The 18,612-nt window shown below is 38.4% G+C and overlaps 1 long non-coding RNA gene across 5 annotated transcripts in view; it reads right to left on the reverse strand.

Moving 5' to 3' along the window:
• The window catches only part of LOC112670347 (uncharacterized), a 35,264-nt gene extending 25,283 nt beyond the window's left edge, over positions 1 to 9,981 (reverse strand). Inside the window, exons 1-5 of one of the 5 annotated variants that reach the window (XR_007403826.1) lie at positions 9,824 to 9,981; positions 9,496 to 9,710; positions 8,527 to 8,882; positions 6,484 to 6,716; positions 4,081 to 4,370 (exon numbers count right to left, since the gene is read on the reverse strand). This is a non-coding gene — a long non-coding RNA (uncharacterized LOC112670347). The other 4 variants (XR_007403827.1, XR_004813440.2, XR_007403828.1 and 1 more) reach the window with 4 other exon arrangements.
• Positions 9,982 to 18,612: the final 8,631 nt, after the last annotated feature.

The raw sequence follows: 18,612 nt of genomic DNA on the forward strand, positions 1-18,612 counted from the left end.
GACATATCAAAAGATTGCACGACATGGTAGAGGTGTGGTAATTATTTCCCTGTCATTAGATGAAATCTTGGTGATGGATGGAGAAACTCTATTGGCAATTTATAAGTTTGTGTGACCAGTATGTTTCTCTGGGAATAGATAAATGTCTTGTTTTGTCAAAATCTTATTATTCTGATTTATTTGGCTTACTTTTATGTTGTCAAAGAAGTTCTATGATAGATTGGGATGAATTCAATTTTATTTATTATTTATTTATATTCATGTTCAGAATATTTATTTATATTCATGTTCACCAGAATTAGTGTGTTGCCTAAAAGGCACCTGGAGTGAATACTTTAGTACCTCTTCCTTTTGTCTATACTTTTATAATGATTTGGGGTCTTTCTGAAGAATGTCCATGGTTCCTGTGAGTTAATAATATGTTGCCTCAGCGACACTGCGTTTTACCCTTGTGAAATGGATTTTCTGGAGCCTTTTCTGAAAACCAGCAGCAGGGTTATCATAGCCATCATTTTTATAATTGCAATCAAGTGCTATTACTTTGAGTATGACAGAGTCAACTTAAATAGGTATGGCTTTTGCCTTCCAGACAACTAAAATGTAAAAAGAAGACCACCATTATAAAACAGATACTTTAAGACTGTGAATAAGTAAATGCATGAAAAGATTAAGTTTATGTTCATTTAGTGTCAAAGCCTTGCAAAATTAGGCAAGAAAGAGAAATTTGAAGGTGTATACATTTTGGTTTCTAAAAATGTTTCACTTTTCAGTATTTAAATTAGACTCTGTATAATCTCTCCCCTATCTCCTCTTCCTGTGTTTGGATTGTTTACATCTTAATGTATAGACTTGATTTCCCCTGAGCATAACTAGGCACAGAAATGATTCCCAGTCTCTTAGAATAAAGGCCAAATCAGAGGTAATGCATCTTAAGGTTAATCTCCACTTCAATTAACAACCATATAACAATATTTATACTTACATATGAATATATCACATTGACACCTGCTACATATTTTATTTTGTGAATTAATGTGAAATGTGCATTATGAGGAATTGTTACTACACATCCACTCCCTAGTGTCTGAGGCTCCTGAAGAGCAGCCTTCCCACCTGGATGAATTCAAACCAGGTGTCTACTCTGTATCCTGAATTTGAAAATCATTTGATCCAAATTAGTTGAGATATAAACTGGGTTCTGGAGTTCACACCACTTATATCCAATGGACTTTTCTGATTTGTGTTGACAAAAAGTCTGTCCTTGACCAAACTCTATTCAGGCTCCCTTGAATTTCTCCACCAGGCCTTGACTTTTGGACTTCCATGTGTGTCTCTGCATTGTCCAATTTTAGCAAGAATTCTGCTAAGTTAGTTCAGCTGGAATCCCACATGATCCATGTCTGATCACCCTGGATATATAACAGGGTTCTTTATCTTCCATAGTCCACCAGCTGATGTTTGCTCACTCTGGCATGCCTCCAGCAAGAATCCTGTTACATCACTTTAGACAGAATCCTGCTACCCCTTTATAAGTTTCCACCCACTGACTCCTCCCCTGTTCTTCTTGGCTATCTCACTTGCCTCTGCTGTTTTCAGTTCAGTCCAATCTTGCACTCACTGCAAGATGCTGTTGCAGTGGTCCCTACAACCATTGTGATGTCCCTCTTGAATAAAGTCTCCCTTACCATCTTTAACAAGTGTCACTGAATAATTGTTTCTTTCACAGTGTTAAAACTTATTTAGGCCTATGGAAAAGGATGGCTGACCCTATCCAAGTCAGAGTTCTGGGGAAACAAGCATAAGGCATATTTACCTATAAGTGAAGAGCTGTTGGCTATCAGGTACAAAGGTGATCATCAAAATACAGCAATATTGGAAAGGCAAACCTCTATAGTATTGCTTGCAACATAATTCTAATAGTTGAATGCTTTGCACTTCTGGCCCATCCAGAAATATCATTTTTCTAAATATAAAGTAATACAGCTTATTATAGTAAATAATAAAAATAAAGTAAAAATAAATTACAAACTCTGTCATTTGAAGAAACATTTTAGCCTTTAAAATCACTGCTAATTTGAAATATATATATATTTTAAAGATTTTATTTATTTATTCATGAGAGACACAGAGACAGAGGCAGAGACACAGGCAGAGGGAGAAGCAGGCTCCATGCAGGGAGCCTGATGCAAAATTCAATCCCAGTACTCTGGGATCATGCCCTGAGCCGAAGGCAGATGCTGAGCCACCCAGGCATCCCTGAAATGTATGTTTCTTTGTAAAATTTTAAAATCATATTGTTTTTGTACATTTTTTCACTTAATATTGTCAGGAACATTTCCCTATATCATTAAGCAATTCTTCTTATAATTCCATTGTTTGGAAATGACATCTTTTTCTCCTCATTTATTTCCCATTGTATATTGAGTTTGTGATTCCTTTAGAGATTCTCTTTTAGTTAAATGCATGGCATAACTGTGAAACTATGTGTGTAGGGGCATATTGAATAAGGTAAGGTAGGGGCTAAGTATAAAAGAAAAACCCTCTGATTTTTATATAAATGTTCTAGCTGGTATAGGAAATGCTTTTAAACAAACTGTCTTTTATGCATTTCTTCTGAGATGTGCTTTGTAAAAGGTAGGAGTTTTAAAAGAATTAATATATTGTGGTTGCAGGTGTTTTGAATTTTTTGACATTATGATTTAATTTACTCGACTAACTCTAAATTCCTCTGTCATCTTCTCCCTGTGACCTCAGGAAACCTTGGTATTAATGCCTGGGAAAGAGCTAGAGTAAAGAATTATGATGTGATGCTCCAACTTGTTCTGATGGCTCAATATGAATCCTGCATAGTTTAGCATTGCCTTTAGGCATCGTATCTAATTCTGTGTTTATAGTGTTTGATGAAATGAAAGGTGGCATAGTTTATATTGTACAAGTCAGAACTTATAGAAGAAAAGCACTTGTTAAATCTTGGAGGAAAACCCACATAGAAACTGGCAGTGGAATTTCTGGAATCCTGGATTCACAGCTGCAGTTCAATGAACACAGGTCTATTGACCAATTGGATTATCCTCAATAGCATTGATGTCCAGAAAATCAGAAGATGAAAAGAGGAGAAAACTACTTCCAGTGTGAATATAAGAGTAATACACGACATATGAATTCTGAAAGGCATTTGGTTAGACCAAAATTTAGTTCTTAAAGTTGTATTTCTCTCTCTGCATGTATATGTGTATATATGGGGGTATATATATATATATATATAGAGAGAGAGAGAGAGAGAGAGAGAATAGATTACAATAAAAATACTCTATCCATCTGCCATTATGGAATGCAATAAAAAATAGCAAAATAAGCGAATCAGCTTTTGAAACATGACTTAGAAGATGAGATTGACTTTGGCTATTAAACTATCGCAGTAGCATTTCTGATCCACTGTCACATGCCTCTTCCTAATGACTACTGAATTTCTAAGATTGTAGTCATTTCTCTGGGATTTTTTTTTTTTAAGAGATCTTTCCATGGGAGACACAGAAAAACAAAGAAATCTTATCCTCTGTCTGCAAGGCAGATGCTATTCTTATCAATACTCACTTCCTGGATGATCACACATAGACACATGGCTTTGAATTCTGCTAATAGCGGATGTGTCCAACATGTAAATATCTAAATCTGCTCCCTTCGACATCTAGCTTGTGAATCAAAGTGACTGTTTGGTTCCATCTAGCTGTCCCGTAAAATAACCAAGTGTGACAAGTCCCAAACTGAATCTCGGTTCCCCAACACATAAACTTATTTCCCGTCCACATTCCCCATTTTAGTAAGGGCAACTTCATTTTTCTAATTGTTCTGGTCCAAAAATTGGAGTCCTCCTTGGCTCTCATTATAACCTCCTGGCCCAATTTCCTCTCTAACTACCTTCATTGCTCTCATTACTGTCCCAGCCATCAGCATCTACTACAGACGATATTGCAAAAGTCTCCACCTGGCTCCCCAGCTTCCCTCTGGCTCCCCCAAGGTCCCTTCTCTACACAATGGCAAGACCACCTTTTTGAATTCAAAATCAGAGCAAGACACTACCTCCTTGAACTCCTGCGAGGCTTTCCATCTTGATCAGAGTAAAATCAGAATTCTTTGCCACAGATCATAGTTTCTTCCTCTCATTCACTCTTCTTTTTCGCTTTAGCTGAGCTACATTAGCCTATTACATGGTTGTAGGATACCCCATGCATGGGCCTAGCACAGCATATTGGTCCTTGCTGTCCCCTCAGCCTGGAATGGTCTTCCCTCATATATGCATGGTTCACTTCTTCATTCATTCAGGTTTCTTGCAGAGATCTCTTACTCAAGAGCCTTCTCTCTTGCCTTACCTAAAATAGTACATTCCATCACTTTGTATCCATTCCCTTTCTTCATCTGTGTTCTTAGAATTTTCCATTTCTTGAAATATGTTTGATATTTATGAATTAATTTTTTTCTCCAGGTTGCATGAGAATGTAAGCCCCCTGAAGACAAAAACTTCCCTGTTTTCTGACTGTTGCATTCTCAGTACCTTCAATAGTTTTGGTACTCAATTGTTACATATTTATTGAGTGATAAATGTTTGGTTTTCATGTGCCAATGTCGGAGCAAGGATTGAATTCTAACAAGAGTTAGGAAACTAAACAAACATCGTCTCTGGCCTTGAATATGAGCTCTTACCTACTTGCAATCTTTCTCTGTCTCTCAGTGACCTCACGATCAGATGCCACATTTGAACTAAGGAAGAGAAGCATTGGTTTTAGTGGCTTGGTTGTGATGTTTCTCATCTAGTTGTATTGTCTTCAAATCTCATTTCTATTATTAATAGTTCCTAGTTGAGATCAGTTGAAGTTAGAAAAGCAAGAATGACCACAAGAAAAATCCTAACTTACTGATTTAGCTATGCCCAGGGGCAGACTAGTGATATGCTAATTTGCACATGGCATTTGTCCATGTACAGAAAGATGTTTGCTTTGGGACTCAGTCAATAGTAAGAAGTATACATGTTGGTGTCTTCCCCCCAGTTACTGGCACAGAGCTTTTGAAATCCTGTAATCTCCTAAGTGGTAAGAGCACCAGGAACATCTTTTGTTCTAATATTTGGTCTTTGACCCTAGTTCCTGACACAGAGCTCCTAAATTCCTTGGAATTTCCAAGGTGATATCAGTGTCTTTTGCTCTAATTAGGTGACTCTTGATGGGCTCCTGGATGGAGGCTGCTCACCAGAAATACCAAGCCATAACCACAGACTTGGAATTTTGAGCCCTACCCCGATTCTCCAGAGAGGGGAGGGCTAGGCAGGAGTTATTAATTGATCCTTGCCTACATGAGAAAGTCTCTGTATATCCCAACATAGAGGGTTTAGAGAGCTCCCAGGTCAGTGAACATGAGAGGGTGATGCACCCAACTCCATGGGGACAGATGTTCCTGTACCTAGGACCCTTCTAGACCTCACTCTATGTGTTCATCTGTGTCCTTTATCATATCCTTTAATAAACTGGAAAATGTAAGTATTTCCCTGAGTTCTGCGAGCTGGTCTGGCAAATAAATCCAAGGGGGGAGGAGGCCATGGAAATCTCTGAGTTGTAGACTAGTCAGACAGAAGTTGTGGGTAACGTGGGAACCTATCCCTTGGAATGGAAAATAAAATGGGTGCAGTCTCGTGGGACTGATCCTTTAACCTGTGAGATAAGGTGCCATCTCCAGCTAGTTAGCGTCAGAATTGAGTTAAATTGGGAGTCTGATCTGGTGTCATAGAACTTCTTGCTGTGGGGACAACTCCCACACCCCTGGTGTCAGAAGTGTAAGTGCAGTGGCAGTGTGTGAGCTAAGGAGAATCACACGACAAACAATAACATGAGAGCTCAATTAAAAACAGAAGGTTTGAAATAAAAAATTGAGAGTTTGAAACAATATTAAAACAGACTGATTAAAGTCAGGATGATTGTTAAAAATGCATTTTACTATTTTTGAGCTCACCGACTAGTGCATAATAAATGTTCTCTTAACTGTCTTTGGTTGCTGGTTTTGCATAAAGCTTTCACTGCTATGTGAAGAAAAAGTTTTGGTTGATCTGAAGGTTCTTTGGGGTCTCCTAATCTTTTTCTTTTTTTTTTTTAAAGATTTTATTTATTTATTCATGAGAGACACAGAGAGAGACAGAGAGAGAGGCAGAGACACAGGCAGAGGGAGAAGCAGGCTCCACACAGGGAGCCCAAGGCAGGACTCGATGCTGGGACTACAGGATCTTGCCCTGAGCTGAAGGCAGGCACCAAACCGTTGAGCCACCCTGGGATCCCCTCCTAATCTTTTTCTAAACTCTACTGCAGATGCGGGTATAAATAAAGTCAGCAGCAATTCACATGAGGAGAAAGGAGCTGAAAACAAATAAATAATAATAATAATAATAATAACAACAACAACAACAACAACAAAGAGCTCCAAGCTCATGCCTGTGCTTACCTGTACCTTGGCGAGACTCCTTTGCTGTGTGGCACATGTCTCTGCAGGGCTGCTTCTGTGTGTAAGGTCAAGCTCCTTCCTTCTAGCAAGGCAAACTGGCTAAAACACAGCTTTGCTACTTGTTTTCTCTTTCTCTGAAAGGATAATCATCTATATTCCAAATCCTCTGTCTTGTTGGCTTAGAAAAACTTACTGTACTCTTGGTATCACCATATTTTTTTTAAAGGCCATTCCTGAAAAGAAGTTCAACAGATAATTTAAATTTGTGATGTGAAACACATTTCTCCTAATGGGAGACAAATCATTATTTCTCTCCAGACTGTCTATTCATAGTAATAGAATAATTCAAGCAAATTAAAATTGTGAAGGCATTTTTCATCAAGCCACAATGAACAATCAGCCAACACAAAGCGTACTGTGCTATGAGACAGATAATACAATGATGGAGCTTTTCTATAGAAAGAAAAGGACTTCAATTAAAAAATATAAACTTACTTAATAGGCTACATAGTACAAAAAAGAAAAAGTGGTAAAAAATTTTGTCCTTACCCACTGGGAGTTAAATCCTCCATGAAGTTGACATAACATAATTACCAAAATGATTATTTTCTTCATTTCTAGATGAAAAAATTTGAAGGCCTGGGGGTATAGTGAGCTAGGGAAGGACACATAGCTGCTGACTGGGGCTGGATTTGAATTTAGCTCTGCCTCTAAATGATGTGCTTTTCTGCTTCACTGCACTGTCTCTCCTCCATGCTGTTAATTTTGCATCGATCTTAAGAGCTGGTGTTTTATTGATCTTTCCCAACCAAAGCATTTCAGCTAGCTCTTCTTAAGTTTTCTTGAAAATGTGATGCTCAAAATTTGAGCCCTGCAGGCCCGAGGAATTTGAGGCACTCTCCATGTACTTTGAACTCCTTATCTGTCCCTCTGTTCTGTTTAGGCCCACACCTCTGCCACCAAGCTAACCCAGGGCCTGAGTTCTGTGGCAGCTATTGATTGGAACTGAGGCCTCCTTGCAAAGAAAGGAAGCTTGAACTTGCTTCACGAGGAAACTCACTCTCCTGCAAAAGAACGTGGTGAAAAGATAACAGAATTTTGTTTGTGACTTAACCTCACCTTAATGATGACGTTGCCTCTTTTCCTGTCTTTTGTTTCGTGTTTCTGTGAATTTAGCACCCTGAGAACCCTTCACTGTATATCGTACTTCATCATTTTTACCCGTTTGACCTTAAGTATGAAGCCTACCTATCTAGCTAATCACCTTCTCACTTGCTAGTCCTAATTTTTGAAATTCTATCCTGGCAAGATAGAAGTAGTAACTGACCATTTGACCATCCGTATAGTGAGTACCCAATGACTGTGGACCAGCCAGGCAGTCAGCCCCTCCATAAGAGTTGTTAAAAAACCTCCCAGGTCATGAACCATAATTGAAGATGTGGTGAGGTGGATGACTTCTGCAAGTGATATGTGGATAAACTCCTTCAAAAGGAAAAGGGGGTTATTCATTTTTTAGGATAGTGAAACCATTCTGTATGATACTGTAATGATAGATACATGACAGTATGCACTTATGAAAACCCATAGACCTGTGCGACACAAGGGGGGATCCCTAATGTATGGTTAATAATAACTTTTCAGCAGTGGTTCATCAGTTAGATCAAATGTACCACACCAATGCAAGCCAGTTAAATCGTTTTGGCAATTAAGGAGAGAGAGATGGTTTGTTTCGTGTGCAAACAAAAGCTGAATACATATTAAAGAGCACTGCATACAAGGGGGACCTAATGCTACCCCCACACAGCCACATGTTTGGGTCTATGTGGCTCCTCTGTTCTGAGGCTGATGGGCAAATGAATTCCAGCCCATCACCCCAGCTCTGGGCTCTGTTTCTTCAAGGCTACTCTTGCTGGAGCCCTTGAAAGGATTCTAATCCTGTGAGCCACTGTTTATTGCTGGGATGGCAGCTGAGAGGCAAGGGCACACACAGAGGCCAGGGAGGCAGCCTCCTTCCCAGCCTCCCTGGATGCAGTGGGGACCCACCTTAGAAAGAATGCATCCCACGTCCGTATTTTGGCACGGCTTTCATGAATTTGAAGGTTCTATGAAGGATTCTCATGGATTTTATCAGTGAAAGAGGGACATAAAAGCTAACATTTGTGACATGTCTTCATCTGTGATTATCTCTGTTTAATACTCATCCCTCAATCACGATGAAGAGTTTCACTCAATCACGGAACAAATTAAAGAAATAGCTAGTTCTTTGTTTATTCGTTTTTAACAGATTTCCTGAGGCACTCAAATCACTTCGTGAATATAAAATATTTCAGTAGATGATATTAAAGCCGTCCTACAAAGTAAGCATGTGTTGGTTTAAAAAAAATGATCTGCCTCTGAATCTGAAAAAAAAATCAGCAAAATAATAATGTTAAAAAATGTCCACTACGCGGGGGGGGGGGGGGGGGGGCATGTATTTTATATTATATAAAATGGCCTGAATAGAAATTACATGATTGTTCCCATTCCAAAAGTTTAAAATTTCCATTTTCCATGTAACTTTTTGGATTAGTAATATTAACCCACATTTTCTGATAGACTGACTAATGATAGGTGTTCTTCTACTCCGCTACTGAAAAAGAGACCAAAAAAGAAAAAGAAAGAGAAAAGAAAGTTAACTGTGGAAAAGTGTATTTAACTAAAGAGAGACTATAGAGTAGAGAAATGTTCAGATGGAAAATAAAGATCATATAGTTTAGCATTTTGATTTCAAATGTTTGGCCCCAAATCACAAAGGTAAAGGTAATGCAATACTGAGACACGCCATTATGCTAATTACCAGTCCCACCACTCCCTGGAAGCCACTTCCAGTTTCCCATCATGCTTTGACTCCAGGACTGCTCTGAAGTAACTCTTGTCAATGTCTCCAAGGATTCCCATGCTGCCAGAATCAGCTGTCATTTTGTTGTCATCCTGCCTACCCATGAACAGAACTTGGCATGGTTAATCACTCACCTCTTTACACTAATTGGAGTAGCTTTTGGTGTGCCCTTGCTTATCACTGGCCCTTTTCAATCTCCTTAGCCAGTTCATCCTCATTAGGTCTCTGGATGTTGGCATGCCTTCAAGCTCGTGTTCCCTCTTCTCCACTTCTCTTGTCATCTCACCTAGTAATCATCAGCCTACTCCAAACCTGCTCTCAGAGGAAACACCTGTTCATGTGCTGTGACCTTAACATGTCAGAAAACACACTTTTAATGCCCCCTACTCCTTAAACTTGTTCTCCCATCAGTCCATGGCACTCTCTTCCACATTAATTGAACCCAAATCTTGGTCCTCTTACCAAAATTTAAAAACCCTAGGGATATTGTAAAAAGCAAAACCGTGTTGTTGAATAGTGCTTTGCTCACTGCTCATTCCCCAGTGTGGTCCCAAAGATTTCGGCTCTCTTTCTTGTTGTTCCCAGAGTGAATGGTTCTTGCCTGTAGAACCAGAGCAGAGGCCAGGAATGTGGATGGAATTTGGATGGTTGCTAGGTTACTTGGTACATTCTACCCCCTGTTTACAGTAAAGACTCCTAGAAGTGTGAGGTTTTCAAAAGGAAAACAAACTCATTTGAGGCTTACTTATGAAAAATCAAATAGTAAGTGGAAAGCACAAATAAAAAAAAATCTCTGACATTCTTCCCTTTCACTTCTAGAAAATATATATTTAAGTATATCAAATAGAATTGGAATTGGGGGAAAAATGAATGCTTTCAGAATCTTAACGTCAAAGCACACGGTGTTGGCTGTAGACTGAGCTTGAGTGAAAATTCTTGCACTGAACATAGACCTTCAGGTACAGTAGATTTCATTTAGATAGAAATGCACTTCTAAGAAAGGACTGCTATTTTAATTTTATGATTTTTAGATACTGTCATTTACCATTCAAATAAATGAAAGAGAATGGTTATATTACATTCACAGTGTTTAGAACAGTGTTTTTTACTTTATAAAATAATGAAAGTAGTGTGCTTGGATATCAGAGTGCATTATTGTAAGATATTTCTCCAAACAATCATGAATCACTGGACCCCTTTCATACAACTGCTCACTGAAGTTCAAAGTTCTCAGAAGCCTCATCTGATGCACTGTTTTCCGGGGGTCTGTTGGCTCAAGCCCCTCATCTCTAGGCCTTGATGACAGTATTGTATTTTTTTCTTACATCAGGTAACCTTTTAGTTATCAGTCAAATGCGTCTTAATATACTACTCCATCATGACATAGAGAAATAAAAAGGGGGAAATAGTTTTAAGAAGTTAACCAAGGATGCCTGGGTGACTCAGTGGTTGAGCATCTGTTTTGGGCTCAGAGAGTGATCCCAGAGTCCCAGGATCAAGTCCCACATCGGGCTCCCTGTATGGAGCCTGCTTCTTCCTCTGCCTATGTCTCTGCCTATGTCTCTCTCCGAATGTGTCTCTCATGAATAAATATATAAAATCTTTGAAAAAAAGAGAAGTTAACCAAAAAAATATAGTCTACAAAAATCTTAGAAAAATAATAACTCCTTAAACAATACATCTAAAAGATATTTCATAAGATCCACAGCTTGCTATTTTGCTTATGGCCATTGATAAAGCTAATAGATATAACCAAAATGGTAAAATGAAATATTTAAGATATATTAGAATAAAATAATGTGTTTTCATATAAATTGAATCACATATGAAGAAGGAATATATATTTTCACATATATATCACATATTTAGAAGAGAAATGTCATCCAAATACTCCATCTTAAATACCTTAAAATAAGTCTAAAGATCAGCAGATGATGTACAAACCTAAACAAAGGATTTATAAACTCTTTGCAAGTGGTATGTGCTGCTTATTTCTAGGGAAAAGGTTTTTTGAAATGGATAATTATTTTTTCCATGCATTTTCTACATGGACACACCCCCAAATTAAAAGCGACTGGAAATGAAAAGATGTTGCCTTATTGGGTGTGTGATTCATCCTCCATTAGTATCTCTTTTAGTAATATTTAACAGCTGTGGAGAAGAATATCATTTTGAGAGACCATCTCTGTGATTATTTCAAACACAATGTAGGTACAATGTAGGGGTGGGGATGTACAAAGGTGGTATTTCATGATGGTGAAGAGAAAGGAATACAGTTCCTTAAGAACTGTAGCCAGTTCCAGGAGGACCTGGGTAGCTCAGTCGGATAAGCTTCCGACTCTTGGTTTCACCTCAGGTCACGATATCTGGTCTGGGTTGTGGGATTGAGCCCAGCCTCTGGCTCCGGGCTCACTGGGGAGTCTGCTTCAGATTTTTGTCCCTTCCCCACCTGCTTCTCCCCCTGCCCACTCATGTGCTCTCTCTCTCTCTCTAAAATAAATAAATAAAATCTTAAAAAAAAAAAGAACTGTAGCCAGTTCCACCACGAGGGTGGTAGCAGTGGTGAGGGAAGAAGAGGTAAGATCTGGATCTGTGTGATGTAAGGGCCAAGAAGTTTTTATAAGGGAGTCAAGGATGGGTTGAGCTTTTGATCCAAGGAACTGAATGAAATAAAATTGCTAGTTATCAAGATAAAGAAGACTGGAGAGTACAGCAAGTTGAGCAGGATGTGGACATCAAAAGTTTGTTCTGGGGCATCTGAAGTTGAGATGCTGCTGGACAGTCATAGTAGAGAGCACCGGGAGGGGGATGGGTTCTGATCTAGAAAGGAACAGAAGTGAGCTAAGCTTGCAGACCATGCACAGGGGCCATGTCTTTATTTGCCTTATTTTTTGCCTTATTTGCCCTGTCCCTGGAGTCTCTGCAACTGTGACACATTTGGTGGAGGTGGGGTCTTGCCAGGAGAGAACTAGCCCAGGTTGTGGACATCCTTGCCATTTTAGACACAGGTTTACATCACCATGCAGGAACAAGAGACGTTAAAGCATCCAGGAAACATGACAAACTGACTTCTCCTGGTTTTTGTGGTAAATTTAATCATGCTCAGGTCCCTCCAGCTCAACAGGGTTCCAGAAAAATCTCCCTGCAACAGGACACCCAGAGGCTACAAAAGAAAGAACAGATGTATTAGACTGTATAAATATATACAGCAAAATATCAAATGCACAAACTATATAAATATATCAATAAATAGTACAAATACAAAAACTTTGATATAGTGAAACTACTAAAACTATTTGCAAAGCAGTTGACGAAAGTGGTTACTATTAGTCTTGTACAAATAGTGTTTACAACCTGGTAAGAAAAAGATGATAAAAGCGGTGAAAGGTTATGAATAAGTAATTCTCAGAAGAATGAACCCTAATAGTCAACAAACACGTGACTACAAAGATTTTGATTTACATTAGGGTGGTAGCAATTCAGGCAGGCTCTCTTTTGATTCCAAATACTCGTACATTAGGTGCGAGTTTTGTCTAATGAGTATGTAATATTTAACTAGAGGGAAAAAGAGCTATTTTCATTGTGAACGAGAAAACATATTTTGAGGAGATAAAAATATGAAAGGGTGCTTGGGGAGACATGGAAAACTGCAACAAAGAACGCGAGCAGACCTCACAGCATGCAAGTCAGGTAGGTGTCCTGGTGGTTCTGGAGACTTGTCAGCAGTCGGCAATGCTCAGGCTGATGTCTTCTATTGCTTCTAGAATTTTCTGTTCCTGTAATAATTTATCCCCTCAACACACATGCTGTTTGCCTGCTTCTACACGTTTCCAAATATTTCTCCAACATAGTTCAAATGTACCTTGGAAATATTAATTTATCATCTTCTGTTGATCTATCCTTAAAATATGCTCCTAACATTATTCCAGCGGTTCCCGGCATGCGCATGTGTGTTTCACATCAGATGGTGGGCAGGGAGTGGCATTTGTCTCTCAGCCAGGGATTTCTGAATATTTGCATAGAATTTTCTCAGGCAATGAACTCTAAAAGTAAAGATGTGACCTCGGCTCTGAAAGGGGAGCTGGGGGAGGGTGGGGAATGGTACAGAGGGGAAATCTGTGGGGGTTTTTTCTAGATTAAAATTATAGCTTTCCAAGTCTGCTGTTATTTATCAATAACAGAAAATTGAGTTTAATTCCATTTAATTCAGTAAATATTTATTAAGTAGCTATCGTGCCAACCAGGGTTGTGTTAAGCATAAACAGGGCTTTATAGGAGGTAGAGGATGTAGCCCTAATACTCACAAAACTGGAACTTGTTTGGGAGATAAAAGTTGTAAACGTGATAATTCAAGACAATGTGTAATAGTCCATAACAACTTTTCATACCAAGAACTGTGGGTGATCATTTTAGAACTTACTTTTGGAAATCAAGCTCCTCAAGGCGGATTTATTTCCCTCTTGTTTCCTGCATTTGGGATATGTCTTTATCAGGGGACATAGTATTTCCTAATTAAAAAAAAACAATTTTAAAATTCCAGTCTGAGACTCTATCCTTAAGCTTTTTCTCCTTTGCGTCTTCTCTCTAGTTCTTAATTGTATGTGTGTATGTGTGTCACAATATATTTTTCTCTAACAAATATTATATGTGCAGTAAGGACTTATTTTGTAAAACTTCTTGGACATTTGAGTTGGAGTTTAGAGCAAATTCAGAAAGTAAACAATTCTAGACTCTAGTGATTATTTTCCATGTTCCATAAATATCGTTATCCTCATTTCTCTTTCCTTGATTTATCTTTTCTTATTAATCTTGACTTGGAAGATACCAGGATCTTTCCAGTCCATTAATTATCTTTGAGATAGAAACTTTTCCATCAGTTTACTCTTAACTCAGATTCAGATTTACCTGCATCACATGCCAAAAGCTTGCAAATACCTCTTCACTGAGGTCCTTGGTGGCTCATTTGATACTTTCCCAAGCTGTCATGGAGGTTTATACAACAGTTTCTCTGGGTCTTAGTTTCCTCATCTCTAGGTGCCTGTGTTAGATGATCTGAGATCTATGGTTCTGTTCTTCAATAATTCTTTCTGTAACTCTCCTCTCTCAGCATGAAGGGAAGTCTCATAGAGAAGAAAATAATCTTTACTCTCCCATTACAGAAGATTTCCAGCCACATTTTTCCCCAATCAAAAAAAAAAAAAAAAAAGTATCTTGGGGATGTCTGGGTGGCTCAGTGGTTGAGCATCTGCCTTTGGCTCAGGTTGTGATTCCGTGGTCCCAGGATCGAGTCCTACATCACACTCCACACAGGAAGCCTGCCTGTCCCTCTGCCTATGTCTCTGCCTCTCTCTCTGTGTGTCTCTCATGAATAAATAAATAAAATCTTTTTAAAAAAAGTTTCTGTGCTAGAAAATGCAAGATCTCTGAAATTATTGTAAGCTCCTGCGTGCAGATCTTTCTTGCTTTACTTTACATCTGCTCTTTACAAAGGAAGTTCCTTTCAGTTCTGAATGTCTTCAAGCCAGGAGTCCTTGGCTGGATTCATATGCAATTCAGAGATTACCCAACTTTTTAGCAAATGTCCCTTGGAAAACAACCTAGTAACTGAATTCTTAAAAAAATAGCCACAAAAAAGGCTTATAAAGGTTTATGATGGAATATGCTTGAAATAAATATTTAAAGAAAAGATTTGTGTGGATGACATGAAGTTAGAAATGGTGCATAAATGATTGGTAAGCTCTGACTAGGCAAGCAATGGTGGGTGGAGCATTTTGGAAAGGTTTGGAGACAAGGTTTTTCTTAGCTGCACTGATTGATTTTAGTGGATAATTGATTACTTTCTCTCTTTAGTTCTATTAGTGTTGACATAGCTTTGGTGAATCTGCACTTGTAACTTGTATCACACAAATAGTTCAGTGATCTTAAAAATCTTTTTAAAATGGCAGTAGGATCTAAATACTTCAGCATTCTTAGTGAAAGAATTAGAACACAGCCAGTCATTATAGAATGATAGATTTTTTTTTCTACCTTTGGAAGACGTTATTTAAATGCACCATCACCACCAGACTCCACTGCCAAGAGAGAAAGAGTATTCTAAATAGAAGACAGAATTAAATTGCCCTGTGAGAGCCCAGTTACTGGAATCCTGTGTTCCTGGGGACTTGAGAGGATGGGTAGAAAAGCTAAATTGTGTTTAGACTCTGACCTTGATCAGCAACTGGGAAGCTGCAGTGAAAGAATTTTCTATGAAAACATTGGGCGGTAGTCAATAACTCTTTGATGGGTAAGCATAACTCTTACAATTACCATGCTCAGAAAGGCTAAAGCCAAAACTATAAACTAGAATCAGTCTGTTGTTTCTAAGCAACTGAATGAAAATGCAGCTAATAACAACCTAAAGTCATACTGCAGGAAGTATACAGTGATTTAATATTTACCAGATTAGTGTACGATAGGAAAATCTGTTGGTAGTTGTGTGTGCATATATTTTAGATTGCAAATTTAACCAGTGAAGCGTCTCCTCACTTCTCCTGGAGAGTCAGTATTATTTATATGCGTTGCTATTTTTCGAAGACCAGTATATGTTTGCCTTTTAAAAGCGAAAATATATTTGGATCTAATTCATAATGGGATAGCTGGTTTGCGACATAGGAGTTCAACCTGTCATAAAAAAACATGTGCACAGTAATTTGGTTTTTGACCAAGAGTCTTAACCACTTATCCAAATTCTTCTTAATTGGCTCATCTCAAGACTTCTTTCATGATGAATCTTTTCTCCACCTCCTCAATCCACAGTATGCTCACTTTCCTCCACCCTTTCTTTGTTTTATAGGACTGTGGGACAAAGTTTTGAAGGAATACTTTCCTCTTTCGATAAGATTTCGATTGTTATGAATCAATTTGTATTTGCATGTGTTAAGAGAATTAAATTGAAAAAGAGGTAAGGGAAAAATATTCCTCAATTTTAAAGAAGGGAAGATCTCAAAGTTGCAAAGAATGATGCAAAAGTCAGTAGGTTAGTGGATTTTTATTTCTTGAAGGAAATGATACTGCATTTGTGAGAATAGCTAACTTTATGCATACAAGTAGGTGAGGTCAGTGTGGAAATCACAGAACTCTGAGAAAGGCTAAGAATGCAAGAACTAAAGACAAGCACTCCATGTAAACTGCTACTTACATTTCTTTAAAATCTGTTTCCATGGGAATGTTCTGGGAGCTCTGAAACCTTCAAATAAATTCCCTTCTATAGGCTAAAATTTTTCTAATACTCTTCACTTGATTTCTTTCTCTTTCATAGTGGAAATAAATATGTTCAAGGAATTGTAACTCTTGTCTATCACTTATACCGGGGTGCACCTTTCTTAGAATATAGTTATATATGTATTGTAACCAGTGAAACATATAATACTTATAAAATTTCTATAGAAAATCCTTCTGTCGGGGGTTGTTTATATTGCTATGCTTTAAGGGGTTTGTCTTTGAAACAGTGCAGTTTTTTAAAAAAAGATTTTATTTATTTATTCATGAGAGATAAACAGAGCAAGAGGCAGAGACACAGGCAGAGAGAGAAGCAAGCTCCCCACCAGGAGCCTGATGCAGGACTCGGTCCCAGAATCCCAGGATCACAACCTGAGCCAAGGCAGATGCTCAACCATTGAGTGACCTAGGCGCCCTGAAACAACGTAATTTTGATTGACTATTATTCATACCCAATCTTTCTGTCCCAGAGAAGTAATAAAAGAGGCCTCTGTTTCAGTAGTCACCTGGTTGTACCCCCACATTTTGGATAAGAGATGCAAACACCCGCCCCCTCCCAGTGGGTTTTTTCCCCAAGACAAGCAAGCCATGCCAGGTCAAAAGTTCTACTACTCAGACTTTTGGAATGAAGACAGCATTGCCTTGGGTAAAGAATAGAGGGGGGGATACCTGGGTGGCTTTAGCTCCTGTCTTCCACCCAGGGCATGATCCTGGAGTCCAAGGATTGAATCCCACATCGATAGAGAGAGGGAGAAGAGCCTGCTTCTCTCCTCCCTCTCTCTCTCTTTCTCTCTCTCTTTCATGAATAAATAAATAAAATCTTTAAAAAAAAAAACAAAAGAATAGAGGGGAGTATGGAGGATCACTTTGACTCTCTTTGTCTTTTAGCTGAAATGTTCATCTTTAAACCACACCCAGCTCAGATAAGGTAGTCACCCCTGATTTTGGCAAGGAACTAAAATGGTCGTCTTTCCCGGTAACAAGTGAGTTAAAATAATTCCCTCCCTTCTTATAACACAAACTTAATAGTTGCATGTTGATGAAAAATACAACGTGCACATTCTTTGACACAGAGCACACTCATGGACAACTGTAGAGATGCCACAAAGCCTCAAAGGAGGAAATTTTTCTAGGATTGTCCTGAGATCTTAATTTCAACAAATACTGTCATCACCAATCAATGTAACATTTTAAATTATATATTATTTTACATTGCTCTTTTACTGTTGTAAATGTGTTAGGGTAGTTTCTCCATTTTTTTTTCCAAGACCATATGATTACAAAACATCGTAACAATTTTCCTAATTGAAACATAAAGTGAATGAATGTTGCCCATTTAAAATAGTCACCTTGAAAAGTTGCATCCTTATTTTGGTTATGCACCTACAAAAGTTTAAGACAACAGAAAAGATATAATATAGGCAGGCAGGACTTTAGAGTGGTCACCATATGATAAGGCTTGTTCCTTAGAAATTTTATTTTATTTTATATGAAAATAGGTTCAATCATAAAAATGAAAGATGCTCCCTATGGAAAATTTGAAGATTAGGAAAGAAACTATAAAATCAAGTGTGGATGCGCTGCCCAGAAGCAATCACCCTGGCTCTTCCTGCCTCCAGTGTGACTTCATGGAATGGGTTTCAATCCAACCACATCATTCCCCACTGCTGGCCAGCCTCAATTAGCTCGTTCTCAGCCCTGCTTCTCCCATTTCTGTGCTAACTGCAGACAAGTGTGTGGTCAAGAGGTAGGAGGGCTAAGTACCTGTGTATTCAATTTAATCAAGCAATCAGAAGGAACACATTCAAGAGTATTCATTTGACATTAACTGTTTCCTGTTTCTGAGACACAGTGCTAGGCATGGAGGCACAATGGAGATCAGGATCACCCTCAAGGTGTTCATGGTCTAAGTGGGAAATTGGACATGTTCTCCTATAAATCGATTACAATGAAGTAGATATGATTCGATAGGTGAATATTAAAAGTACTAATGG

The sequence above is a fragment of the Canis lupus genome, chromosome 2 (genome assembly GCF_003254725.2).
Source record: "Canis lupus dingo isolate Sandy chromosome 2, ASM325472v2, whole genome shotgun sequence".
Lineage (NCBI taxonomy): Eukaryota > Metazoa > Chordata > Mammalia > Carnivora > Canidae > Canis > Canis lupus.